The sequence below is a fragment of the Condylura cristata genome, unplaced genomic scaffold, assembly GCF_000260355.1.
Source record: "Condylura cristata isolate star-nosed mole 26May11 unplaced genomic scaffold, ConCri1.0 scaffold00022, whole genome shotgun sequence".
Lineage (NCBI taxonomy): Eukaryota > Metazoa > Chordata > Mammalia > Eulipotyphla > Talpidae > Condylura > Condylura cristata.
Genome location: NW_004567123.1, coordinates 32,263,034 through 32,275,512, shown reverse-complemented (window position 1 = coordinate 32,275,512; position 12,479 = coordinate 32,263,034).

Here is a 12,479-nt window from a genome sequence, read left to right as displayed (position 1 = left end):
CTCGTGAGAGGGGGCTGTGGTTACCAGGGCGACTTTGAATCTACTGCACTTTGGAGACTGGACACCGGGGCAGCCCGCACTTCAGGCGAGGGGTCGGTCCCACCCCCGGTAGTCAGGGACCCCCCCACACACACACCTGGCTCTGTCTGCCCCTGGGCAGCACCCTCCCTGGCCGGATGAGCTTATTTCTCAGCGTGCTGGGTGACCGGTCCACGCCAGCTCCTGGGCACAGGTGGGCGTCTGCCTGCCCACTGCCCAGTGCCCTTTGCTCTGCCATGCCCGGTGCACAGTAGGTGCTTGGGAGATAGTTCTCTAGAGTGAGCTGCGCCCGTGGTAATGCCTGTTTGATTGGGAAGCAGCCAGGCTGCTGGGACCCCCAAGAAACGGCCTCAGAAGAAAAACAGGGCTAATGGAGGAGCCTCAGAGGCTTAATGAAGACAAGCTCTGTGGGAGCGAGTCCTCAAAGCTGAAGGGCGGCCACTGGGCTGGCTTTCCCAGGGGGCTTTAGCTGGAACAAATCAGCTGCCTGGGAGAAGGGGGCTGGCTAATTGAGGTGTGCCTTGGCATCCACAGCCTGGAATTATTCCTCCTCCATTGTTCCAGCGAGAGACCGGCCTTCCCAAGTGGGCCCCGGCCTGACCGGGCAGGAGTGGGTCTGACTGGATTTATTTATTTTGGTGCCTCCCACATAATGCAGCCTATTTAAAACGCTTTGGCTACCTAATGAAGAGACACCAGCGTGATGGAATCGTGCCACTGTTTATTGAGGGTGTGTGGGGAGCCAGGTGCCGTGTTAAACATTTGCTGTGTATTGCCGCCTAATTGGCTGAAAGAATTATGTTCATTTTGTGATGAGGACACGGAGGTCCAGAGCGAGAAGGCGCAGGGACTGCGCACCCGCCGGGGCTCAGTCACTGCCCGTGGAGTGACTGGATCCTGACAGCGGGTAACCCCGCGCGCCCACCCACTCGCCTCATACACACTGTGCGCGCGTGCCCACGGGGTGTGTGTGGTATTAGCAGGTAAAGTAATGTATCCTCTGGCCATAGGCTGCCAGCTCTGAGACACCGCATGCAGACGAGGGCAGAGCGAGGCTCGTCATCCCTCATCCGTCATCCGGGACCCTGAGAGGAGGGAGACGGAGACCCTCGGACGGGGAGGCGCCTCCTGTTGGGGTTGGGTAAGTCTGTCTTGCTAGAGCAACCCTTTTTGGAAACGTATTTAAGGAAGAAGGACGTCTATGTTTGCGTGTCGCCACAAAAATGGCCATCTGGGAGAACAACATTGCTCGTGCTTCCCTCGCGGTTTTCCCTCCACCCACTCTGCTTCCGTGGGAGAACTTCCTCTGGGCTCCATGATGCCTCCTTGTGCCCACCCACTCGCCCCAGGTCAGCCAATCAGAGGATGCTGTCCCACTTTCGCAGCACAACACTGCTCCCTTATTGGTTGAGAAAGGACCGCGCAGTCACGTTGAGCCAATGGGGCAGTGCCTGCGGTTCCAAGGTTAGGATGGGGGGGGGGGTCACGTTTTAAAGTGTAAGGAAAGTCCCGACCAATGGCCTTTATCTATTTATTTTTAAAGATTTATTTATTTATGCATACCGAACTGGGGGACAGACCAGAGATGCAGTGGGCGAGAGGATCCACCAGAGACAGGGTGGGGAGCAGAACAGGCAGATGGACGAAGTACACTGCTGAGGAGAGCTGCGGGCGAGGCATGTGGGTCACCAGAGACAGATGGTCTTCCTCACATGAGCATAAAATATTAAACAAATTGATATTGAACATGTTAGCAAGTAACCAAGAGACACCCAGTAACCCCACACTTAAGGCAGGCATGCACTGAAAGGCATCCAGCCATCCACATGCATCAAAGGGCGCTCCTAATGCGAGAGAGCTTTAGTGTGCATGGAGAGAAAGGGAAAGACGGATATTCCTAATAATAGCTTCCCAATAGAGCTCCCTTGGTGGGCAAAACCCAGCCAAGCAGAGTCAGCCCAAAGGAGGGCCACGGGGCAAGAAAGCTTACTACAACTCTAAGGTGCCTACAGGGAGACACAACTTCGACAGGTCTTAGAGAGCTGGGCCCCAACGAGATACCACACAAGATGGCAGCTGCCATTGTCGCCTCCCCATGTTTCTCACCCCCGCGTCTCTTCCAAGTCTGCCATATCCCTGTCTCTTCCAAGTCCGCTATATACCTCTTTTCTACATGTCTCCTTCAAGTTCCCCCAAGTCCCATTGCAAGTCAGAGGTGGCGAAGAACAAGCCAGGCTGCTGACCTTCCACAACATACAGTCAGCTCAGCTCTACTGGAGTTCTCAGTAGCTCCACCACTCAGGGATTCAGTTCAGGAAATACTGGAACTTGTAATCCAAGGCAGCTGCCTGGAGGTGGGGTGAGGACAATGGTACCTCCCTTCACAGGATTGTGTCTAGAATAAGGAGAGTCAGTGAAATCCCTGTCAGTGCTGCTGAAACTACCAGCTTCAAACACAGGGGGAGTCTGGGAAACAATGTCATCAAGAGGAACCTCAGAACACAAAGGAGTGAATGTCTTGTGGTGGAATCCTAGCACAGGGATAAAAGCTACATAAAAACTAAAGCTATTTCTGAGTGTGCACATTATTAATAATGTGTCGATATTGCTCATTAATTACAGTAAGTGTGCAATGCCAATGTAAGACATTAATAACGGGACAATCTAGGGTAGAACTATGGAACTTCACAATTTTCTGTAAATACCTAAAACTTTGTTTTAGAAAGATAAGAATTGACTCTTTTGAATTGACCGCTTAGAGCAAAAATAAACTTTTTTAGGATTTATAATATAAGAAGTAAAATGTATGACAAATCTAGCACAAACTATGAGGAAGACATAGAAGTATTAGGCTACAAGGTTTTTACATTTTTTGTGAAGTGTTACTGCATTCGATGGCAGACTGTGATAAATTAAAGATACATTTTCTTTTCATTGGGAAGTAGTATTTATTCTGGCTTCCCTGAATTGTTTATGCTTTTTGAAGTAATGTTGGATTATAACATCATATAAGTTTCAGTTGTGCATCATTGAGAATCAACAAAAGATGACTTATTATAAACTCCAGAGCACTACTAAAATAATATGAAGCTATAGCTAATAAACCAACAGTGAAGATAAAACACAATCCTAAAATTAACTCAATCCAAAAGATGGCAGGGGGAAAGAACAGGTAAGATGAAAGAAAACAGAGAGCAAGATCCTGAATTTAATTCCAATCTTACAAAAAATTTCTGTAAGTGTAAATGCCCTAAGCTTTTCAGTTAAAAAGAGATTGCCAGGCTTCATGAAAAGACAAGAACCAGTTTGATACCATCTCTAAGCAACCTATTTTAAATGTAGAGACACAGGGCCTCCCTGGTGGCACAGGGGTTAAAGTCTCAGCGCTATGACGCAATCCTCCCTGCTGGGCCAAGGGGCTAACCCATGTGGCTCAGCAGCAGTGTCAGCAGTGTATTTCAGTCAGTCTGCCTGTTCTGCTCCTCGCCCTGTCTCTGGTGAATCCTCTCAAAGCGAGCCCCGCTCCCCGCACCCCCCCCACCTTTGGCCTACACCTCAGCTCTTGTATGCATAAATAAATTAAATTTAAAAGTGAATATAGAGATAGATTTGCATAGAGAATTGGAAAAGATAGACCATCAAACACTTAATATGATGAGTGGATTGGTTAGCTTCACTTGAAACAAATGAGACTTCAGGACAAGAAATATTCCCAGGGATAAAGTGGAGCATTTGAAAATGAAAATGGGTTCAACTCATCAGATGACGTGACACTCAATATATTTGCCCTACAAGACACACACATAACATGGAACTCAGAATAACCAGAATTGTGAAATCTGTTTGTCTCATGGATTGGAGCGTTATCTGTGAGATAAATTCCTATAAATTGAATTGCTGGGCCAAAGTACATGTTGATTTTAAATGGCCTAATACTGCCAAATCGCTCTCAGATCAGGTTTTTCCAATTTTTACTTCCTCCACTTGGGAGATGGACAAGAAAAGGAATAACTGTTAACAATAATGTCCCTGATAAAAATAGTTGTTTTTAGTACCCTCTGTGTGCTGCCCCGTGACGTCTTCACACTAGTGGAGAGGCATTCTCCTTCTCTCCCGTGGTGTGGAGAACTTCAGGGTGGAGGACTGTAACCATGATGGTCCGTTCAGAGGGGGCAGACACAAGTTAGGATTATCATAAATCCTGGAAATCTTCGTTTATATTTTTCGTTTCTCCTGTGTGGCCGGGTAGCTAAAAATGGAGAGCAGACCGAACTCTGCCTCTCTGGATTTCTTTGTTTTGTTTTATTATTTTCACTCTAGAGGCTGGAAGCTGCATTCCAATGAAGTTTTCTTAATGAACATTAAAATGCCCATCGCATATAGCTTTCCCTCATCACGCCTACTCTTCTTTTGATGATTTCTCGACCATCTGGCCAGAATATAGTGCTTCACCCAGCACACACACACACACACACTGCTGTGCCCTCCCTTTCAAAGATTTTCAGCCACCTCCAAGCCCCACCCTACCCCCACCCAGCAAAACATGCTTCCTTCTATTGTGAAAAGAAAATTCCATGAATGCAGAGGCCGAGACTCATGAATTTTTTTCCTGCTCAAGGTACTTCCCTGAGATGAGCGCTGCAGTTGGAATGCAGGGGGCGTCAGGAGGGATCTGGATCTCAGGTCGCATTAGAGAAGATAGCAGCTATCAGATGGTTTGACTGATGGGGCGGTTAAGCATTTTACTTAGGAAACCACTTTCAATATTGCGTTCAGAGGGGCTTAACAAGCTGGATCTGGCTTGGAAAAGTTGTCGCTGCCTCATTTTTCCCCCTCTCTATCAGCAGCAGCCCACCAGGTTTTGATTTTACAAGTGAAAGGACTGAAGAATCTCCCTACTCAGATGCCCACTGAAGCAATCCCCCAACCACCTGATAGAATCCTGCTGTAATCAGAGTCCTCTGTTTTCTAAAATGAGGGTGTGGGCCAAAACCCGGTTATTTGGGGGGAGGGGAAGTTTCTTCCAAGATACAATCTTCCATTTCTTTCTTTTTGGTTTTTTTGGTTTTGTTTTGTTTTTACAATCTTCCATTTCTAAAGTAGAATTCCACTGTGACTTGAGGATCTTTGGCACTGGCCAGGGAAATGAGAATTTGTTATTAAAAAAAAAAAGAAAAAAAGAAAATTCACCACTGCACCGAATGCTGACTAATCACGTTTAATCAACTTCTTTCTGTTTTTTCTTTTGGACAAAAGATGGTGCTTGGCATCTGCAAGAGTCCATCCCCTAGACAAGTTGTAATATTCAGGACCATCGTAAAAATGACAAGGATTTTTAAAAACCAGAGCAGGCAGTGAGAAAGGGCTTAACAGGACTTTGGGTGGGGGGGAGAGGATTTTGCGTCTGCAGTGGGTCAGGCAGGCAAACCCTGACTCCAATTCTAAAGCAAAGACAAAATCCCTTGAATCCTTTCAATACATCCATCTTCTCTGGTCAAATTGTATTCTCTCTCCATTCTGCGCCCTGCCCCCTCCTGCATTTCCATAAACAATATGACCATGGGCTGAGCCCTCAGTCAGCAAATAAAGGCAGAGGGCTAAGTAAATTTGCTTCCCAGCAATTATTTTTGTGAGGTCACGGAGTTAAGCATTAAAAGAATACTACGGCGGACGGGGGATTCAGTAACTGTAGGGTTTACGCCGCAAAACTGACAAAAGAACTCAGCCGTCTTTTACTTCCATACGCACAGGAATCATTGACCAGGCGTCTTTGTTCGCTAAATTCATCTAAGAGGAATCTTTCACATGAACGCCCCTGCCCTGCAGCTAATCCCCTCTCGGCCCTGCTCCCACAGAAAGTCCTTGCGGCCTTTGGTCTGAGTCTACACCTGCAAATTATTGCGATAATTATGATCTTTAAAAAGGGAAAGAAAATATAAAAATAACAAGGGGGGGGAGAAAACACCACCAGGTTCTCGAGCAGCAAGAGCAGGATCTGGCGATCTGGTTTCTGGTAACGGGCAGAGAGGGGATGTTTTTGGATTGGGGGAGTCTTGGGGGTTCCTGCATGGGCACCACTCAGCCTGTGTTGAAGGGCACAAGGGCCCTTCACAAAGTCGGTATTTCATGGACACCGACAGAGACTCAAATTTGTAGGACTCTCCTATGTCATCAAATGTTACTTTCTTCTGATTGTGTCCTGACCATCTAAGGTCAACACCATTCTTTGCTCACAGTGGGTATGGCCCAGCCCCTCTCTTGCAGACACTCTTGGTCTACAACCCCCTGGCCATGGAAACCCCTCAGGTCTGAGGGACATGGATTGTACTAGAAGGTTCTGGCTACACTTGTCAGGCAAGTGAGACACAGTTGGACAATGATTGGGGGGCCTTAATATCCTTTCAAAATGGAACGCCAAATCAAATTCATTAAGTTGCTGTCAAAAGGAAGCTAGAGGAGTGAGCAGGAAAGTGGGCAGAGAAGGGAAATCCCACAAAATAGTGGCTGGTTGCTGTTGTGTAGAAGTTAAGGATGAATGCATAGACGCTCAGGCCAGAGGAATGATCAGGAACTGAAGAAATAGGGCCTCCCTATTTCAGACGCGCAGGGGTTCAGACTCAGCACTATGAAGCTATTAGCAGCCCCTGCAGCCCGCGGGAGCTGATCCACAGAGCGTGGCAGACCTCTCCTGTCTCCCCACTGCTCCCCTTGGCAGTGTACCTCTTCCATCTGCCGGTTCTGCTTCCCGCTCTATCTTCGGTGAATCTACTCACCCCCTGCACCTCTGGCCTACACCACAGTTCTTGTGTGCATAAAATAAATAAATCTTAAACATAAATAAATTAAGTGGCTGTGAATTGCTGGACACAGTCCACAATGCCTGGCCTAGAAGAATGCTTAATAAATGGGATTTGTCTGTTTGGAGATTTTTTGTAAAGGATTTGTAGAGTATGAGGTCCTCTGTGACCAGCTCTTTTCTCTGAGCATTATGTTTTCAAGGTTCATCCATGTGGTAAATTGAGTCTGGATTTTTTGGGTTTGGGCTTTCTTTTTTTGTCAGTTTGCTCTATTTCTTTTTTAATTTACCCTCTCAACAATTTTAAACAGGCACTGCGGTATTGCTAACTCTACGCCTGTTGTTGTCCAGCAGAAAGTAGACCCAGTGGATAAGTAGCTCCCTGCTTTCTGCTCCTCCCAGTCTCTGGCAACTACATTACTTGCTGTCTCTACAAATCTGGCTATCTTTTTTGAAAAACTCATTTGAATGAAATTGTGCAATATTTGTCTTTTGCTGGCTGGCTTATTTCACTAGGATAATTTCCTCCATCTTGAGGCACATGACAAGGTAGCCCTTTTTTAAGACTGAATAATATTCCCTGAATGAATATCCCACATTTTCTTTATCCATATTTGATGGACAGTTAAGTTTGCTTCCACACCTTCACTAATTTGAATGTGGCAGTGAACGTGGTGTGTAAATGTCTTTTTGTGACCCTGTTTCCTTTCATTCCAATGTCATGAAGGTTTCCCGCTTAGTTTTCTTCTAGACATTTTACAGCTTGGGGCCTTATGTTTAGATGTCTATTTCATTTTGAGTTAATTTTTCTATAGCCTCTAAGATAAGGGTCCATCTTTCTTTTTCACGTGGATGCATAGATATTACACCATGTGTTGAAAGGCTCTCCCTTCTCCCCTGTGTGGTCTTAACACCTTTGTAGGAGATCATAGGTACATGGTCTTACTTCTGGACCCTCTATTCCGTTCCATTAGTCTATGCCATTCTTTTCATGATTGAATAATACTCCATTGTTTGAGTAGACCACATTTCAGTTACCTATTCATCAGTAGATAGACAACTAGGAGTAATTCTTCTGTAAATATTTGTGTGCAAGCTTTTGAGTGGACACATGTCTTCAATCTGCCTTTCCCTAATGGCTAACAGTGTTGAACATTTTTTGTGGGTTTATTGACTATTATATATCTTCTCTGGAGAAGTTTCTAACCATTGTTAATTGATTAGTGGTTTACAAGAATGGTTTGTATGGGTTCATTCATCCTTAACTGTCTACTAAGGAGTAGAATTGATAATAGTACCCATAGATTTCTTTGTCTGTTCAATTCATCAACTAGGAAAGATGTGGTTTTTAAAAATACTGGTGTTTACGAGGATAATGATACATTTGTAAGTGTGAGTCACCATATAATATACATTCTATCTATAGATACTTATATGTTTTATTTTTTATATTTTACACTGTCTTAACCATTTTACTTGTTTTAAGCTCTCTGCATCCTTCTCTAGTGACACCTGTCCCGTTATAAAAATGTAGAAACTGAGGTGTAGAGAACCTATGTAACTTGCCTGGGCTCACATACTAACAAGTAACATATTTGATCCCAGGCACCTGGCTATCGAGTTGAGTATTTAATTACAAAACAGCAGTGATGTAATGGCTGGGCCTCCTTCTTCTCATCTAAAATCTCCTTCCTAAATTTTTAAAAAAAGATTATTTATGTGTACAGAACTGGGGTACAGGCCAGAGGTGCAGGGCAGTGAGAGGAGTCACCAGAGACAGAGTGGGGAGCAGAACAGGCAGATTGACAAAGTCCACTGCTGAGGGGAGCAGCGGGGAGACAGGAGGGGTCTGCTGCGCCCTGTGGGTCACCTCCAGGGTGGGGATCGAACTTGCACTGAAGTGGCTGCAGCAGCTTGTTGTGCTGCGTTTTAACCCGTTAGCCTCATCTTCCTAAAACTGAGTATGGAATCAGACGACGTGACACCCGGTGCCTTTTTCTGCTCAAACATCTGGGATGTCTTGACCACCTCTCCCTCAGGCAGGCACTCGGCGATGGTGCTGTCGCTCACCCTCGCTCACAGTCTCACGTCTGTCATGCTGGGAAGCAGCTCTACACTGAGAGATGTGGGATACAGTTTTGCAGTCAGATGTTACCAGGCTCAAGCCACAGCACTGGCACTTGGCATCTGTGTGACTGTAGCGAAACCTCTTCATTTCCTGAAACCCAGGATCTGCTCCTGTTACATGACTGAGCTGGTGACTTTTTTGTTTTTTTAAGTTATTTCAGAAGTTATGCAAGATGGGAGCGACTATCTCATAATTTACACCAAATTAAATACCTGTCAATTACAGTGACAATATTCGTGATCATATAACAGCTGGTGACAGATAGCGCAGGCCCAATACTGTTAATAAGGATCCCGGGGTCCTTCACAGTGAGACACAGACAAAGCTCAAGACCCCAGTCTCTGCCAGAACCCACCTTCCAATACCGGCTCTGGTGAGGGTTCTCCCAGAATATGTCCCCAGAGGACCTTGGGTCCCCTCATGGTCCTTTCATGTATGAATCACTCACTCAGTCACATTTGGAAGTGCCATAAGCTTGTGTGTGACAAACAACATAATTCATACACCTTACTTAGGTTTTAAGAGAAATAGGAATCTATTTTTTTCAAGTTAAAATATAGGTTGTGGTCCCTCAAAAGGAACTATGAAGACCAAATAGAGACTGCCCGCAGTGCAAATGTTAGACTTGCAAATGTTAGACTTTGGTAACTTTGAGGCCCTCCCTGGGGAGCAGTGGGTTACAGCACTGCAAGCTGGCTGCAGCCCCTTAGCTGAGGCCCTGAAGGTGACCACAAGGCGCGGCAGACCTCTCCTGACCCCCGCTGCTCCCCTCAGCGGTGTACTTCGTCAGCCTGCCTGTTAGGCCCCCCACTCTGTCTCTGGTGAATCCTCTCACCGCCCCCGCCTGTACCCCAGTTCACCTCTGGCCTGTACCCCAGTTCTATATGCATACAGAATAAACTTTAAAAAATATATAGAGAGAGTTTGATAGCATTGAAGTAATAATAAACTGAGATTCAATAAGATTTTTTTCTTGAGGTTTGACCTCGCACTCTCTGTTGAGTTCAAGTTCATCCACTTCACTTATCAACAGCACCCCAGCTAGCTCCCCAACTTCAGCTCACACCTCCATTGCGTCACAAAACTATGGTTTTGTTTTGCTGTGAGCACATCCCCAGACCCGGTCTCCTAGCAACTTTGAATTCTATATGCAGTATTATTGTGCAACAGTAAGATTTAATTGAGTAAAATTAGGGGGGAGAAATACGCATTGTAACATGAATTTTCTGAAAAAAAAAAAAAAATCCCAAACTAGGAGGCAGTGACGTGTTGATATTAAACAGTTGCCTTTGAAAGGCAGATTCCAAGATTAAACCAAGGCATCGGTCAGTCAGGGTGGAGGGGTCCTCTGCCTTTGATGAGACCTAGCTCTGAAGGATGTGGTCTGATGACTAAAATGCCACTGTATTTGCTGAGGAACTCTTCTCCCTGCTGAGCAACAAAAGTTGTCGGGTTTTACCCCCCAGCACCATCACTGTTAAATTCCTCACCCGTGAGGACAGAAATGCAAACAGTCTCTGGAGCGTTCTGTCCAAACTCAATGTGAAATTGCCCCCTCGGAGGGTGGGGGCGCCCCATCTCTCAGAGGGGCCAGCTCGGCTCCTGTACGCCATGAATCGGGCTTGTGGCCAAAGCAACCGGGCGTGTAAATTGCAGGAAGCGCCAGAACTAAAGATGCCCCTCGGAAGCGGTGTCAGGAAGGGGCGTAGCGAGGATCATAAATTGCCCTGTGGCAGCAGGACTTTATGAGCGCTCAAGCCTCCTCCACAATAGGTGGGGGGATGACTCTTAACACCTCATTAAGGTTGTTTTTTACCAAATGCTAATAATAAAAAGGAGCTCTGAAAGCCCAGGCTCATTTTGATTCCAATTCGCTCCTCTGGAATATAAAAAGATGTCATAAAATGGAAATACAATGGAGAGCCCACATCTTGGGTAGACCCATTAAACTGTTCCTGTGGCCAGAAATCGGGACGGCTGAGGCTGGCCCGGTGGGGGGGTCTTCAGCTCCCGGAGACCCCGCCAGCCCCCCTCTCCAAAGGGAACCTGGGTTTTGAACTTTTTTTTCCTGATGGCCGCACAGCTTTGCCATGGCGGCCTTGTCACGGGCTCTCTCTCTCAAGCCCTTTTATTTACTTCATAGTCAGCGGCATCTGTTAGGCCCAAAACTAATTAAAAGAGAGGGCGCCCGTTAGCGCTAAAAAGAGCTGGGTCTGTAGATCCCGGGGCAGGGGCGAGCCTCTCTGAGCCTCTCTGCCCTCTGCTCCTGGAAGACCCGAAGCCACAGCGCCTGCACCTGCCCGCGAGGCAGAGACGGCAGAGAAGGGTCTCCCGCCTGGCACACAGCCCCCACAGCCCCCCGGGAGTGCCCACACGCCCCCCTGCTGTGCCCCCCACCCCGCCACCCTCCTGCCTCCCGCAGACCCCAAGTCCACCCCCTGGACTTGGCCTGGGCTGATCTGTCAGGTCTTGTCCTTCCCGGCAAAGCCAGGTGAGAACAGAGAGCAATCACCCCAGTCTGGCAGCCTGTGCCCCCGAGGGAAGCCCTCAGGCTCCAGGGCCAGGGCGAGCGCAGAGCTGCAGGTGGGCAGCACCTGGGACACAGCTGTGCCAACCCTCCCCGGGAGGGAAGAGCTGTGCGAAGTGGAGCCTTTAGCAGACCCTTGGCCTTGACCCACCAGATGCCAGGCCCGCCTCTCCCCCAGTTTTGACACCCCAAAATGCCCCCAGGCATGGCCGCATGTCCCCTTGGGACCTCAGTGCCCCCAGTGATGCCCGCCCCAGACACGCCTCGCTCAGTTTCCTCACCTCTGAGCTGGCGGAGCATCGTGTCTGCTTCACAGATCGTGAGGAATAACGCCTGGCCTGGCACGTAGGAAGCCCTCAGTAAGAACGCTGCAGCCAGGGCTCCCCGCGGGCCGTGGGGCTCCCCGCTCTGAATCAGGGGAAGTGGGAGCAGGGGGACCCCACCCACCTGCGCGCTGCCCCCAGGCCATGGGGCAAGCGGGAAAGGGCTTGCCCGGCCATGGCCAGGGCCCACCTGCCAGGGATTCACTGACCCTCCTCCCACCTTGGCCTCGGCCAGGGGCAGGTCCAGTTAGGTGAGGCACACCTGGCTTGTTACCATGGAAGTGCCGTTGAGCTGTGAGCCAGCCTCTGGGCCTTCTCCCCCCCGGCTGACAAGCCTGTCTGCCTGCTTGCAAGCGTCCTCCTGCGGAAGCCTTTCTGGGAAACGTGTGTGTGCAGGCGGCAGACGCCGAGGAGGAAGCAGAGAGCGTCCAGAGCACTGGCCGCAGCTCGCACAGCGGCTAGCGCAGCTCCTCGGCCTCCTCGGCCTCCGCTTCGCCTGTCAAACACGAGTAACCCTGACCCCGAGCCCCAGGGACATGAGGAGGCGTGAGGAGGCCCATCTTGCTGGTCGCCAAGTGCCTGACCCCAGACATTGCCGTCCCGCGGTGCCAAGGGACCAGGGTGGCCGTGTCCAGGCTCCCCTGGCATTTGCCTGGGCTCAGGCAC